This window comes from Ranitomeya imitator, chromosome 4 (genome assembly GCF_032444005.1).
Source record: "Ranitomeya imitator isolate aRanImi1 chromosome 4, aRanImi1.pri, whole genome shotgun sequence".
NCBI lineage: Eukaryota > Metazoa > Chordata > Amphibia > Anura > Dendrobatidae > Ranitomeya > Ranitomeya imitator.
The window spans coordinates 161235351-161248430 of NC_091285.1; positions in this window are offsets into that span (position 1 = coordinate 161235351).

Here is a 13080-nt window from a genome sequence, read left to right on the forward strand (position 1 = left end):
CCATCCTTATGTGCTGCTCCATCCTGCGTCCTCATCCTTATGTGCTGCTCCATCCTGCGTCCCCATCCTTATGCCCTGCTCCATCCTGCGTCCCCATACTGTTATGTGCTGCTCCATCCTGCGTCCCCATCCTTATGTGCTGCTGCATCCTGCGTCTCCATCCTTATGTGCTGCTCCATCCTGCGTCCCCATCCTTATGTGCTGCTGCATCCTGCGTCCCCATCCTTATGTGCTGCTCCATCCTGCGTCCCCATCCTTATGTGCTGCTCCATCCTGCGTCCCCATCCTTATGTGCTGCTCCATCCTGCGTCCACATACTGTTATGTGCTGCTCCATCCTGAATCCCCATCCTTATGTGCTGCTCCATCCTGCGTCCCCATCCTTATGTGCTGCTCCATCCTGCGTCCCCATCCTTATGTGCTGCTCCATCCTGCGTCCCCATACTGTTATGTGCTGCTGCATCCTGCGTCCCCATCCTTATGTGCTGCTCCATCCTGCGTCCCCATCCTTATGTGCTGCTGCATCCTGCATCCCCATCCTAATGTGCTGCTCCATCCTGCGTCCCCATCCTTATGTGCTGCTCCATCCTGCGTCCCCATCCTTATGTGCTGCTCCATCCTGCGTCCCCATCCTTATGTGCTGCTCCATCCTGCGTCCCCATCCTAATGTGCTGCTCCATCCTGCGTCCCCATCCTTATGTGCTGCTCCATCCTGCGTCCCCATCCTTATGTGCTGCTCCATCCTGCGTCCCCATCCTTATGTGCTGCTCCATCCTGCGTCCCCATCCTTATGTGCTGCTCCATCCTGCGTCCCCATCCTTATGTGCTGCTGCATCCTGCGTCCCCATCCTTATGTGCTGCTCCATCCTGCGTCCCCATCCTTATGTGCTGCTCCATCCTGCGTCCCCATCCTTATGTGCTGCTCCATCCTGCGTCCCCATCCTTATGTGCTGCTGCATCCTGCGTCCCCATCCTAATGTGCTGCTCCATCCTGCGTCCCCATCCTTATGTGCTGCTCCATCCTGCGTCCCCATCCTTATGTGCTGCTCCATCCTGCGTCCCCATCCTTATGTGCTGCTCCATCCTGCGTCCCCATCCTAATGTGCTGCTCCATCCTGCGTCCCCATCCTTATGTGCTGCTCCATCCTGCGTCCCCATCCTTATGTGCTGCTCCATCCTGCGTCCCCATCCTCATGTGCTGCTCCATCCTGCGTCCCCATCCTTATGTGCTGCTCCATCCTGCGTCCCCATCCTTATGTGCTGCTGCATCCTGCGTCCCCATCCTTATGTGCTGCTCCATCCTGCGTCCCCATCCTTATGTGCTGCTCCATCCTGCGTCCCCATCCTTATGTGCTGCTCCATCCTGCGTCCCCATCCTTATGTGCTGCTGCATCCTGCGTCCCCATCCTTATGTGCTGCTCCATCCTGCGTCCCCATCCTTATGTGCTGCTCCATCCTGCGTCCCCATCCTTATGTGCTGCTCCATCCTGCGTCCCCATCCTAATGTGCTGCTCCATCCTGCGTCCCCATCCTAATGTGCTGCTCCATCCTGCGTCCACATACTGTTATGTGCTGCTCCATCCTGAATCCCCATCCTTATGTGCTGCTCCATCCTGCGTCCCCATCCTTATGTCCTGCTCCATCCTGCGTCCCCATCCTTATGTCCTGCTCCATCCTGCGTCCCCATCCTTATGTGCTGCTCCATCCTGCGTCCCCATACTGCCTCTGACCCGCTCAGCGCCGAGTGCTGGGGGGCCTGAGCAGGCGGGGACACCGGCGCGCTGTGGGGGTCAGGTGCCGGTATCGCCGCCAGCTCAGGCCCCCCCAGCACTTACTATACTCACCTGTCCGGCGTTCCATCGCTGAGCGCCGCCATCTTCCCGGTCTCCTGGCTGTGACTGTTCAGTCAGAGGGCGGCGCCGGCGCGCATTAAGCGCGTCATCGCGCCCTCTGAACTGAAGGCCACAGACCGAAGACCGGGAAGATGGCGCCGCTCAGCGATGGAACGGGGACAGGTGAATATAGGCAGATACTCACCCTCCTGGCGGTCCCTGCTTCTGCGGTGGAGATCGCGGTGTGTGTTCAGTGTGAACGCACACCGCGATCTCCCGGGAGCGTCGCTCTGTGAGGCCCAGACTGCGCCGGCGCTTGCGCAGTCTATAGAGGCTTCGGACAGAGTGACGCTCCCAGAGTTATATATATATATATATTTTGCTTCAATTTCCTGTTTAAGTTTATTAGTTTATTCAACAGTAAGTGGTTCATCCATTATTTCTATATATACTTCTTTGAAAATATGTAGTGTGTGTTTTTCTATACTTTTTTTCATGTTTTCACATATTTCTCTTATTTATTATTTATGATTCTTTGTTTTACTTGGTCCTCATATATCGTTTTAGTGATTAGTTTCCACCGTATCAGTGTTTGCATTTGCTGGCCTGCCTATTGGTTCTCCTGCAGTGCAGAGTTACACTTGAAGGCATTGCGCATGCGCTTATTAGTGCTAAAGCACTTACCCACTTGTGATCATATTAGCCCATCTTTTTGGGCACTGTGTTCTAACTCAGCAGTACTTCATTTGCGCCTGTTGGCGCTATCCCCCCTTTTTTATGTTCCTTACTCTCGGCCGAGAGTCTCTAGAGGCTTACACTGCGCTGGCCTCTATTGTGCACGCGGCGAGTGGCGCATGCGCACACACCAGCTGTTCGGACATCTTAGTATAGGTGCCTTTACTTCTTCTATGCTACTGCACAGGCGCCTGTGTCTTAGTCACTTCTGGTTCCTCCGGCTTCAGTGGCGCTTAGTATTCTACTGCTCCTGAACGCCAGCTGTTTCCTGTCCTAGTGTGATTACCGAGGTATTTATGATGCTTGCACTCTCACTGCACTCATTGCCCCTGAAGAAGCCAGGGTTCCTGGTGACACGCGTCGGGCATTCAGTGCCCTGGTCATCCCCCTCTTTACCTATCTTGCATTGCTTTATGGCTCCTCACAGGGACATGCTGTAGAAAACCCTTGGCTCCGGTTGTATTGACTACCTCAATATTTAGTGCCTTGCAGGCACGTGCTTTTGTTCATTTGCTTGAACAGCCCTTAATTGCGAGGTTGGATTATGGTCAGTCCTTATCAATAGGCTTTGTTAGTCATGGGCCGCCTGATTATATCTTTTTACACACACTTGCCCTTATTAGGTTTGGAGCTGTTATATTTTTTTTACGCTCTGGAACCTACTAATCTGGGACAAATCTCTTTCGTCAGTATATTAGGGCAACACTGTGTCTTTCAGTGATTGAGCTTGTTCGCTATACAAGGTTACATTCTGTGGTGTGGGGTTTGACTAGGGAATGACCCTATTATGGGTCAATGTATTTACTGTTTGTGTATTTTTAAATGTTTTTAACTGTTTTTGCAGTGCTTTGTGTTTTGTCCTAATAAAATTTAATGATGATTTTGAAAAATCTATTGTGTGGTGATCCCCGTTTTATGCATGCCTTCTTTTCTCTTGTTTTGGTAATTGCATCTCTTCATGGCATGTGATGGGAGATCCCCAGTAGTGGTGCCCGCCTACATCTGTTGTTTAAGAATCAACATACGTCACACAAGTAAATGCAAACAATAAACAAATAATGATGCTACTCTTCATATAACCTCCCTGGCCTTTACTAAGCAGGCCTCACGGCTGCCGTGTTCTGACTATTGAAGCCTACACAAGGCCCTGACATGTGCACAAAACAGGAACAAACTCACGGTGATGTTGGGGACTCAGATCCATTGGGGGGGGGGGGGGCCCAACAGTCCAGTACGGTGGTGTGCACGGCTTTCTGCTAGCTCCATGAAGCGTGGTCTTCTCCTTGCTTTTGGGTCCTGGAGGTGCTCCTGGAAACTGTAAATCCCTTTCTCGGTATCTTCATGGCTTCTCAAAAACTCACACAGGACAGCCACTCTCGCTGCACCCAGAAAAATCTGTCAAATCTCACAAGTCCACTCTGTTACAGGCTGTGGGTCCTCTCTTGCAGAAAACAGCACAAAGTTCTCTCTGCAGCAGCTCCAGCTCACACATGCTGTTCAGGCTCCATCCCCACCCTCTGCACTGTCCAGCTCATTCACACAGCCTTTTGCAGGGGAGAAGCAGAACATTCCATCACACCAGACAAAGGGGTGCAGTCTCTTAAAGTGACAGCGTGTTCCTTACTGTCCATAACAGCACCACCCTCTTACAGTACTGTGACCTGCAGCGGTGACCCTCGGTAAAAAGATTACCGCAGGTCAGCAGGTGACGGCTAATGAGATGAGAGGCTACTCCTCCCATCAAGCTATGTCTGCTGTCACTGACAACAGTGATAGCAGGAGCCACTGATGGGAGAAGTAGCCTCTCGTCAACCAGCATCTGTGCTCAAAGTAAATAAAAAAGTAAATTAATTAAATACATATTGAAATAAAACTAAAAAACAGATTATACGCAGCAAACACCAAATCCCTGACCCTGATTTTGTCTCCACAGTTTTACTCCCCTATTTGCCTTGTTCTTGATCTAATTTGAAATAAAGTTTTGTAATTTTCTATATATGCTGGACTTCATGACTGCTTTCCTTGGCCTTTTTTATTACATTGTACTCAGGTCCGGCTCCAGGTTTTCGAGGGCCCCGGGCGAAAGAGTCTCAGTGGGACCCCCCTTTAACACATACCCCGATTTATGATGCACAGATACGGCAGAGAAATGTATAGTACAATGCCAGATTTCACTTCTTACATGAGTGACAGCTATTGTAGATTCTGCAGTGTATATATACAGGAGGAAAGGTGCTGTGCAGTGTATATATACAGGAGAGGTGCTGTGCAGTGTATATATACAGGAGGAAAGGTGCTGTGCAGTGTATATATACAGTAGAGGTGCTTTTCTGTTTTGAGTTTTTCTATGAAACAAAGACTTTTCTACATAAACAACGTTGTTTGGTTTTGCGGCCCCAACAGATCTGTGCTACAAAGTAACAGGCGGCTCGGGCATTAATGAGGGACCTGATGCTGAATCCTTTCCACAAACCCTAATGACCCAATTAGTGCCCCGTCATTAGAAGCTCATTAAACGCCTCCCTGTCCCGAGCAGTCATGTACAGTATGGGGGGATCCTGCAGCCCACCCCCTGACTGCTCCATACCATACACTGCCCTCTGTCGCTCTCACTATTATCCTGTGCATTTCTCTGTCATCGTTACCCCATGTTACACTTGTCACCCCCCACTACAGAGTAGCAGGGCAGCCAATGTCACCCCCTCCCGGACCCTAATGGCAGCAGGAAATGTCTGCTCCTCTATTGGGTTGGAACCTGATTTAATCAAGGAATAATGTGGATTTGTTGCCGGTGGCTGCAGGGGAAGGGTTAAGTGATGCCATGTCCTTGGTGGGAGCAGTGGCATCTGCTGGGACCTGGACAGACACAACCAATGTTGCTGTGACTGCACAGTGTGATGTGGAGGAGAGAAGCTGAGACTCCGGAGCAGAAATCACCCACATGCCAGCACTGGGCAGAGTCCCTCCAGTCACCAGCCTGGGGCCACGGGGCCCCAATGTACAGCCCACAGCTCAGTTTTATCCATGGCAGCAGCTCCCCTTCCTCCTGGCATCTGGTTAACCCCATTTATGCGGGTCGGATTGTTATCTTTAAGGTTCAGCAATAACCTTCATACAGATGGGAAGGGGTTAAGCTTCTTCCTACCCCACTGGTGCAGGTTTGGTGCAGCATGCATGTATTCTGGGTGAGCTGGGCGGCTACAGGCTGCACCCCACCAGCTGCTCCTCCAGACATCACCCACATTTTTAGGCAGCGGAGAAAGACAGCAGCAGACTGAGCCACAAGTCCAACTGCAACCACTGCTGGATACCTTTGCACTCACTCAGGCACTAGTAGGACTGAGCTCCTCGGAATCTGCCTGATAAACTTCAGCACTGTCTGCAGCCACCCAGGGGGGAGAGCAGAGAATGTGCTCTCTCCGCCCACAATGCCACACTGGCTGCCTTCTGTTAACCCCTATGTGTGCCTGCCTGGCTGCACTGACTGAGTGAGAAGATGCTTGTGTCAGAGCTGGCACATAGGGGTTAAGAGAACGCAGCCAGCATGACTTTGTGGGGGGAGAGAGCATGTTATCTCCTGCTCTGCTCTCCCAGCTGTATCTATGACAGCATGAGTGGGCCCCCCCCCCTCTCCCCAGGGCCCCGGCATTTGCCCGCTGTGTCGGGTGCTGACGCCGGCCCTGATTGTACTAATTGTATATGTCACTGACATCGGTATATCTATCTATTCTATGTGTATATACTGTATGTTATCCATCTATTCTACGCTGTCGGGTCCTGCTGTGATTTTAAAGCTGGCTGCTGAATTGCCAGCTTTTTATCTATCTATCACCTACTTTAAAATACTTGACTTTTCCCATTTTTAAGAAAAATGCTTGTGTTTCCGATCACCAATCCGAATGTGCCATATTCGTGCCGAATTTATGTTTGGCATTCATTTTCTGAACATATTCGCTCATCTCTAGTTATGAGGACATGTGGAATCTGTGATAAAAACGGATACCACACGAACTGCAAACACCACAGTGTGAACGAGGCCTGAACGAGAGTCTGTGATTATAAAAAGTAGCCCTGAACTTTTATAATGTTTGGATAGCTGAAGAAACACAGGTTCCAGCCATGTAAATCTTATCTCTGAACTGACTTTTATTTCTTTGAAATAATCCTCTAAATGGCCCATACTCTGCATTGTATTTGATCCCTGACTCCTTAACTCAGAAAAATAGTTCAGTGAATTCTTTAGCAGAGCTCAAACTCTGGGCTCACTGCAGGGGAGTGAAGGCGAGTAGTGATGAGAGATTATACTCGTTGCTCGGGTTTTCCTGAGCACGCTCGGGTGATCTCCGAGTATTTGTGACTGCTCGGAGATTTAGTTTTCGTCCCCGCAGCTGCATGATTTGAGGCTGCTAGAAAGCTTGAATACATGTGGGGATTCCCTAGCAACCAGGCAACCCCCACATCTACTCAGGCTGGCTAGAAGCCATAAATCATGCAGCTACGTGAACAAAAACTAAATCTCTGAGCACGAACAAATACACAGACCACTCAAGCTTGCTCGGGAAAACCTGAGCAACGAGTATACTCATCACTAACGGTGAGTTCAGAGATGATAATTACACAGTTGGAATATGAATCTCCTCAGCTATCCACACAATATATATACTGTATAGCAATTCAGAGTCATTTTCCAGAGTCATTGTTATTTATTTTCTTAACTAGTATTTTTTCTCATTTGTACATTTATTTTTTAAAAGGCAAATAATGTTTTTTGCTTCATTGGAGTACTTTTATACTTTTTTAATTCTAATTTTTGTTATGGAATAGAGGGAATTGTTTAAAGTCAGTCCTGGCAGGCTGCCGAGGACCATACAAATGAGCTAAATATTAATTAATTAAAATTTTGGAAGTTCAAGCTGTTAGCGCGCTAATTCAGCTGACAATCATATGTTTAATGTGGGCACATTTGCCATTACCTTTATGTACTGTATATTTATGGCATTTTCCAAAAAAAGTTATAAGGTACAGCAATATTCTTCTGACCTTAAAATCAGAAGGTTGGCATCAGAGGCATACATAGAAAACATGGGACTCCATAACAAAAGTCCATATGGCACCCCCCTATCACATTGGCAGACAATTCTTAACTTTTAAATACCTTACACTCCCCATAAGGGCCATAACATTTTTGCTGGATCCCACAGCCCTACACACACTTTATAATGGACTACAACACCATATCTGATGGACCTCTCAGTCCCCCATACAGTATGATGTGCCCACAGCCCCCCACACATCATGTATGATGGCCACCCACAATATGTATGATGGCCTAATCAGCATCTCACAAAGTATGATGAACACCACAGCCCCTATACTGTATGGTGAACCTCACAGCCCCTCACGCAATATAACGTACCATTCAACTCACCAATACCATGTATTATGATCTCCACAGCCCCCCACACACAGTATGATGGAATCTTTGGTTCCTCTGCTCAGTAAAATTAACCACACACAGAATGTTAATGCAGCGCCCCAGAGTCTTGGTCGTTGCAGTAATGTGGCTCTGCCACTAAGGGGAGTGATGTTATGTCTGATTGCACTAAAGGAGTTCACCTGACCAGGTATCACAGTCACACATTACACTTCACACTCCGGCCACCAGGGGGAGCAAAAGGCACTATGTATTAGGCCACTCCTCACACTCTGGTTAAACTGGGGGTTGGATAGGAAGTTAGTGAGAACGCAGCCTGGGAGAGCTCCAGGGAGGACCTGTCAGGAGTGGCTTCCTGGCAGGTACCTAACAGAAAGGACAGAACGTGACGGAGCCGCCCCTGCACTACCTTGCAGCGGCATCCTAAGGAAGGACACGAAGCGAAGGATATTGTGGAAAAGTGAGAAACGAGATCACAGCACAAAGGAGATAGAACCAGTAGGAGTTGTGCCTCGAGATCGGCAACATCCTACTGAGGCACGTAGCCGCTGGCCGGAACGCCGAGGAAGTACCTGGCTCCATGCATTACTTCAAACAGTGGCAGGACAGTTGATTAAAGGTTAGCTGTCTACCTTAAATCACCTAAGCAGATGTAGGGGGCAAACATGGAGATGGGCGTCTCTAGGGTCCCAGAATAGCTCCGAGCCTACCCGTCATACGGGTGCGTCCTATCCAGAAAAACTTGGGGGACGGAGAAAAGAAAGAACTGATACGAAAGTTGTGAGGATTATCCCGTGGTGCTCAGCAGGGAAGGACTACAACACACAGGCGCTAGTTGGTAGGCACTGATTTCCACCTGCAAAGGGAACTCTGGATGTGCCTTCGGACCGGCCGGTCTCAGCCAGCCCTGTTAACAGTGCTCTGGATTGCGGATCCCGAAGCCTTCAGTAAAAGGTAAAGAGACTGCAACCCTGTGTCCTCGTTATTAACCGCGCCTCACATCATCACTACCTACACTACTGGGAAGCCCTGGGGATATACTTCACCTGTGGGAAGGTATACCTTGTAGTTGCCATAACACCACCCCAGTGGGCCCCAAGCAGCGTCAGTCACCCTGAACGAACACCACAGGTGGCGTCACAAAACCTTGACAGACTTGCATCACCTTTCATTGGACGCCCCTTAGCAGGGTCACGGACCGGGTCCAGCCACCGTTACAACCCTAGAACCGCGACAGAGAGAACCGGTACCAAGTAACCCGCGGCCCTGCGTCTGGGGGCGCTCCATTAACCATTACAGCCCTCACACAATGTATGATAGATCCAAATGCCCCCCAAACAATATGATGTCCCCCACAGCACCCCATACATGTATGAAGGACCCCACAGTTCCCCACAAAGTATGATGGACCCCATAGCTTCCCATGAGGGCTGGACTGGCCACCTGACAATTCTGGCAAATGCCAGAAGGGACTGTTTAGTCATGAGCTGCCTTGTCTGCTACATTGTTAACAGAATCGATGTTCTCAAGACATCCATACCGTTAAGAGTTTTGATGAAGCACAAAGTCGCTGACTCCGTCACTTACCCCAGCAGGCCACTGGTATCATTAGAAATATTGGTCTTGTAGTGAATCTTCCTTTCCTCCATCCAGGGTAATATTAGTAATATATCCCATCTGGTTCTTGGGGAAGGGGACAAAATGGGCCCATGTGATTTCAAATGCCAGGACTGCATTTCAAACAGTGGCATGATGTAGTGACGTCATTTTATCTGCTGTGCTGAGACATATGAGTTTAGACACACAGGGTGAATGAACAGGGGACTGATGGCTCAATGCTCCATCATTGTATCCAATGATATCTGCATTCTAAGGATGCAGATACCATTGAGATCGGAATGCCCTGCATAAAGGGGTGGAAGGTAGGTGCCACTTCGCACAGTGCTTCCCAGCTTACAGGCCTTCTAACAGCCACGTGGTCTGCTGTTATGGCCTATACACCCCTGGTTGGTATTATTTAGGGTTCAAGGTTGGTTATTTATGTTTTTGTTGTCATTGGTTTTATTTTTTGCCTAAATATTTTTAAGTGTATTTTGGGAGAATCAATCCTTTATGATCCATTTAATTGAATGTGACTCCCTTCTAATTCCTACACATCATATGTAAGAGTGGTGTTGTATTAGGAACAGGCGGAAGGTGTTGCCACTCTTTAATAAGCTGTGTGCTCCCCTGTCTAATTATTACTCCAAATCTAGTGTATAAAGTTGTTCTACATTCTAAATAATATATTACATATTATACACATAATATATAATAATAAAATACATACATATAAGCACATAATACCACAATGGCAGGCAACATCAAATATGAGATTTCACACACTTGGAACGTAACAATGGAACATGCACAAAAAGAATTGTGTACAAACAGGATTTAAAAATAAACAAAAAAACCTAAAAAACTAAAATCTAGCTTTTCTTAAAGTGTACCTCTCACTTGCAGTACCTGTTCAGAATAAGTTGTTATGTATTTGCACATGAAGAGCAACTATGTCGGGCCTTTATATGACATGCATCCTAGATTTTTCTTCGATTTTTTCCCTTTCCAGCCTCTATCTCCAGTTTTCAGGTCTCTCTGAATTAGTGAATGGAGACGAGCTGCTGTGATGTTTTCCATTCATAATTCACAGAAAAAGAGAGATTTATATTTCTCTGTAGCACACAGACAGAGGTAGCAGGAACAAGGAAAATATTATGAAGCTGTACTGAGCATTGTTGCTGTGAATCCAACGCTGAAATTGCTATAGTGTTGACACATCTGTAACCTTTTCTCTGGATATATTCTATAAGTAATTTTACTGCAAGCATAGACTGCTGCCATTATCATCAATACCCATGTATCTAGATAATCTTCATAGTCATGATGTCCACTTGACAAATCCAATTTGAGCTCTGTTGGTTTTTAAGATGGGTTAAAGAATACTAATATAATATAGTAACTAAAATAATACAGTCTCTAGAGGCTTTCAACATGGCAACATAGGAAACCTCTACAGTTCCTTGTGTTTTTTTCCCTCTGATTTCCTTCTCAGATTGAAAGTTGTTCTCTCGCTTTATAACGATGTCAGCAAACCCATCTGGAGTGGTAATGAATTATTCAGCATCTCCTTTTTTATGTAGCCTTTTTATTGTCATCATCATAGGAGGATTACTTTCAGTGACTACTCCGCTGTGCCTTGCATGTTCTGACATGGGTGAGGGGTGGACTGCTCATCACACGTTACACAAACTGCACAACAAAGCCTTGTCTTGCCTTTTGAGAGTCAATTTTGTTGTTTGCGTCTAAGTTTTGTGCAAATAAATTTCAAAGATTAATATTAATGTATTAAGGAATAGATATATTCTAGTCTGAAACTGCAGACACACAATAAAAGTGACCCTGGTAGTGTGAGCATAAAAGAAGGAAATTAATTGTACAACATTATGATTATGGTTATGTTAAAGTGTTCCTTTGATTATACAACTTTATATAAAATAACAGGGACTTGCAAAAGATCATTTACATAGTATTATATCTAGCAAGCAAGGAAGGTATTCAGCTGGACAACACCAAATTCCAGGTGCCTTCCTGCTCTCTTGGGTGTCCTCACCCTGTTCTAAGATGTATACCCAGCAGTGGACATAAATACTGACGGCTTATAGTCTCCACCGAAGGGAAGAATAAAAATGAAAAAAGAATAATAATGTAGAGGTGCTAAATCGTCTTTTGCCTGCCATTGTTATTTTATGGAGAAATGACTGTTATTTGATGGATTCCTGCAACTATCACTCTTGTGGCAAGAACATGGATGTTACCTTAAAGTGGGGTTGGGAACCTTTTTCCGGCTTCTCTTTGGTGCAGTTGTGATGTTAGGTGATGCTAATCACGTTGCTTCTCACAGTTGCTTTTCCAGGGGTGGCACAAAGATCACAGGGGGGCACAGAAATCACAGAGCGGGAACAAAGATCAAAGGAGGGCACATAGTTGGGGGACACAGAGATCACAGAGGGGCACATAGCTGGGGGCACCTAGCTGGAGGGGACAGATCACAGGGGGCGCAGATCACATGGGAGCACAAATGTCACAGGGGGGTACATAGCACGGGGCACAGGGATCCCAGGGGGAGCACAAAGCTGGGAGCCACAGAGATCACAGGGATGCACATAGCTGGGGGGCACAGGGATCCCAGGGGGAGCACAAAGCTGGGAGCCACAGAGATCACAGGGATGCACATAGCTGGGGGGCACAGGGATCCCAGGGGGAGCACAAAGCTGGGAGCCACAGAGATTACAGGGATGATCACAGGGATGTACATAGCTGGGGGGCACAGAAATAACAGGGGGGCATATAGCTGGAGAGCACAGAATTCACAGGGGGCATAAAGATCAAAGGAGGACACATAGCTGGGGGACATGAAAATCCCAGGGGGGCACATAAATCACAGGCAGGCACAAAGATCAAAGGAGGGCACATAGCTGGGGGGCATGGAGATAACAGAGGGGCACATAGCTGGGGGCACATACCTGGAGGGGACAAATTACAGGGGGCACAGATCACATGGGAGCACAAATATTGTAGGGGGTACATAGCAGGGGGGCACAGGGATCACAGAGGGCACATAGATCACAGGGGGCACTGTTGTGAATTCCGCTCTTGGGCTCCCTCCGGTGGTTGTAAGTGGCACTTTTGTGAGTTCTGCTCTTGGGCTCCCTCCGGTGGTTTTAAGTGGTATGGCTGCTCCTTGGATTTAGCAGTCTGCAGCTGCTTCCACTGATTGTCTTTCTGCTCGGCTATTTATGCCTGGCTCTTCCTTTCAGCAGTGCCACTTGTCAATGGTTCCTGGTTGGATTCACATCTCTCTTGGATTTCCCTGATATCCTGACCAGTTCAGCAAAGTTAAGTCCTTGCTTGCTCTTTTCTGTCCACAGGTTGTGGACTTATTCGTTCTGTGCTTTCTATGTTTTGTCCAGCTTGTCAGTATGGATTAATTCAGTTTAGCTGGAAGCTCTGGGAAGCAGATTTACCCTCCACACCTTTA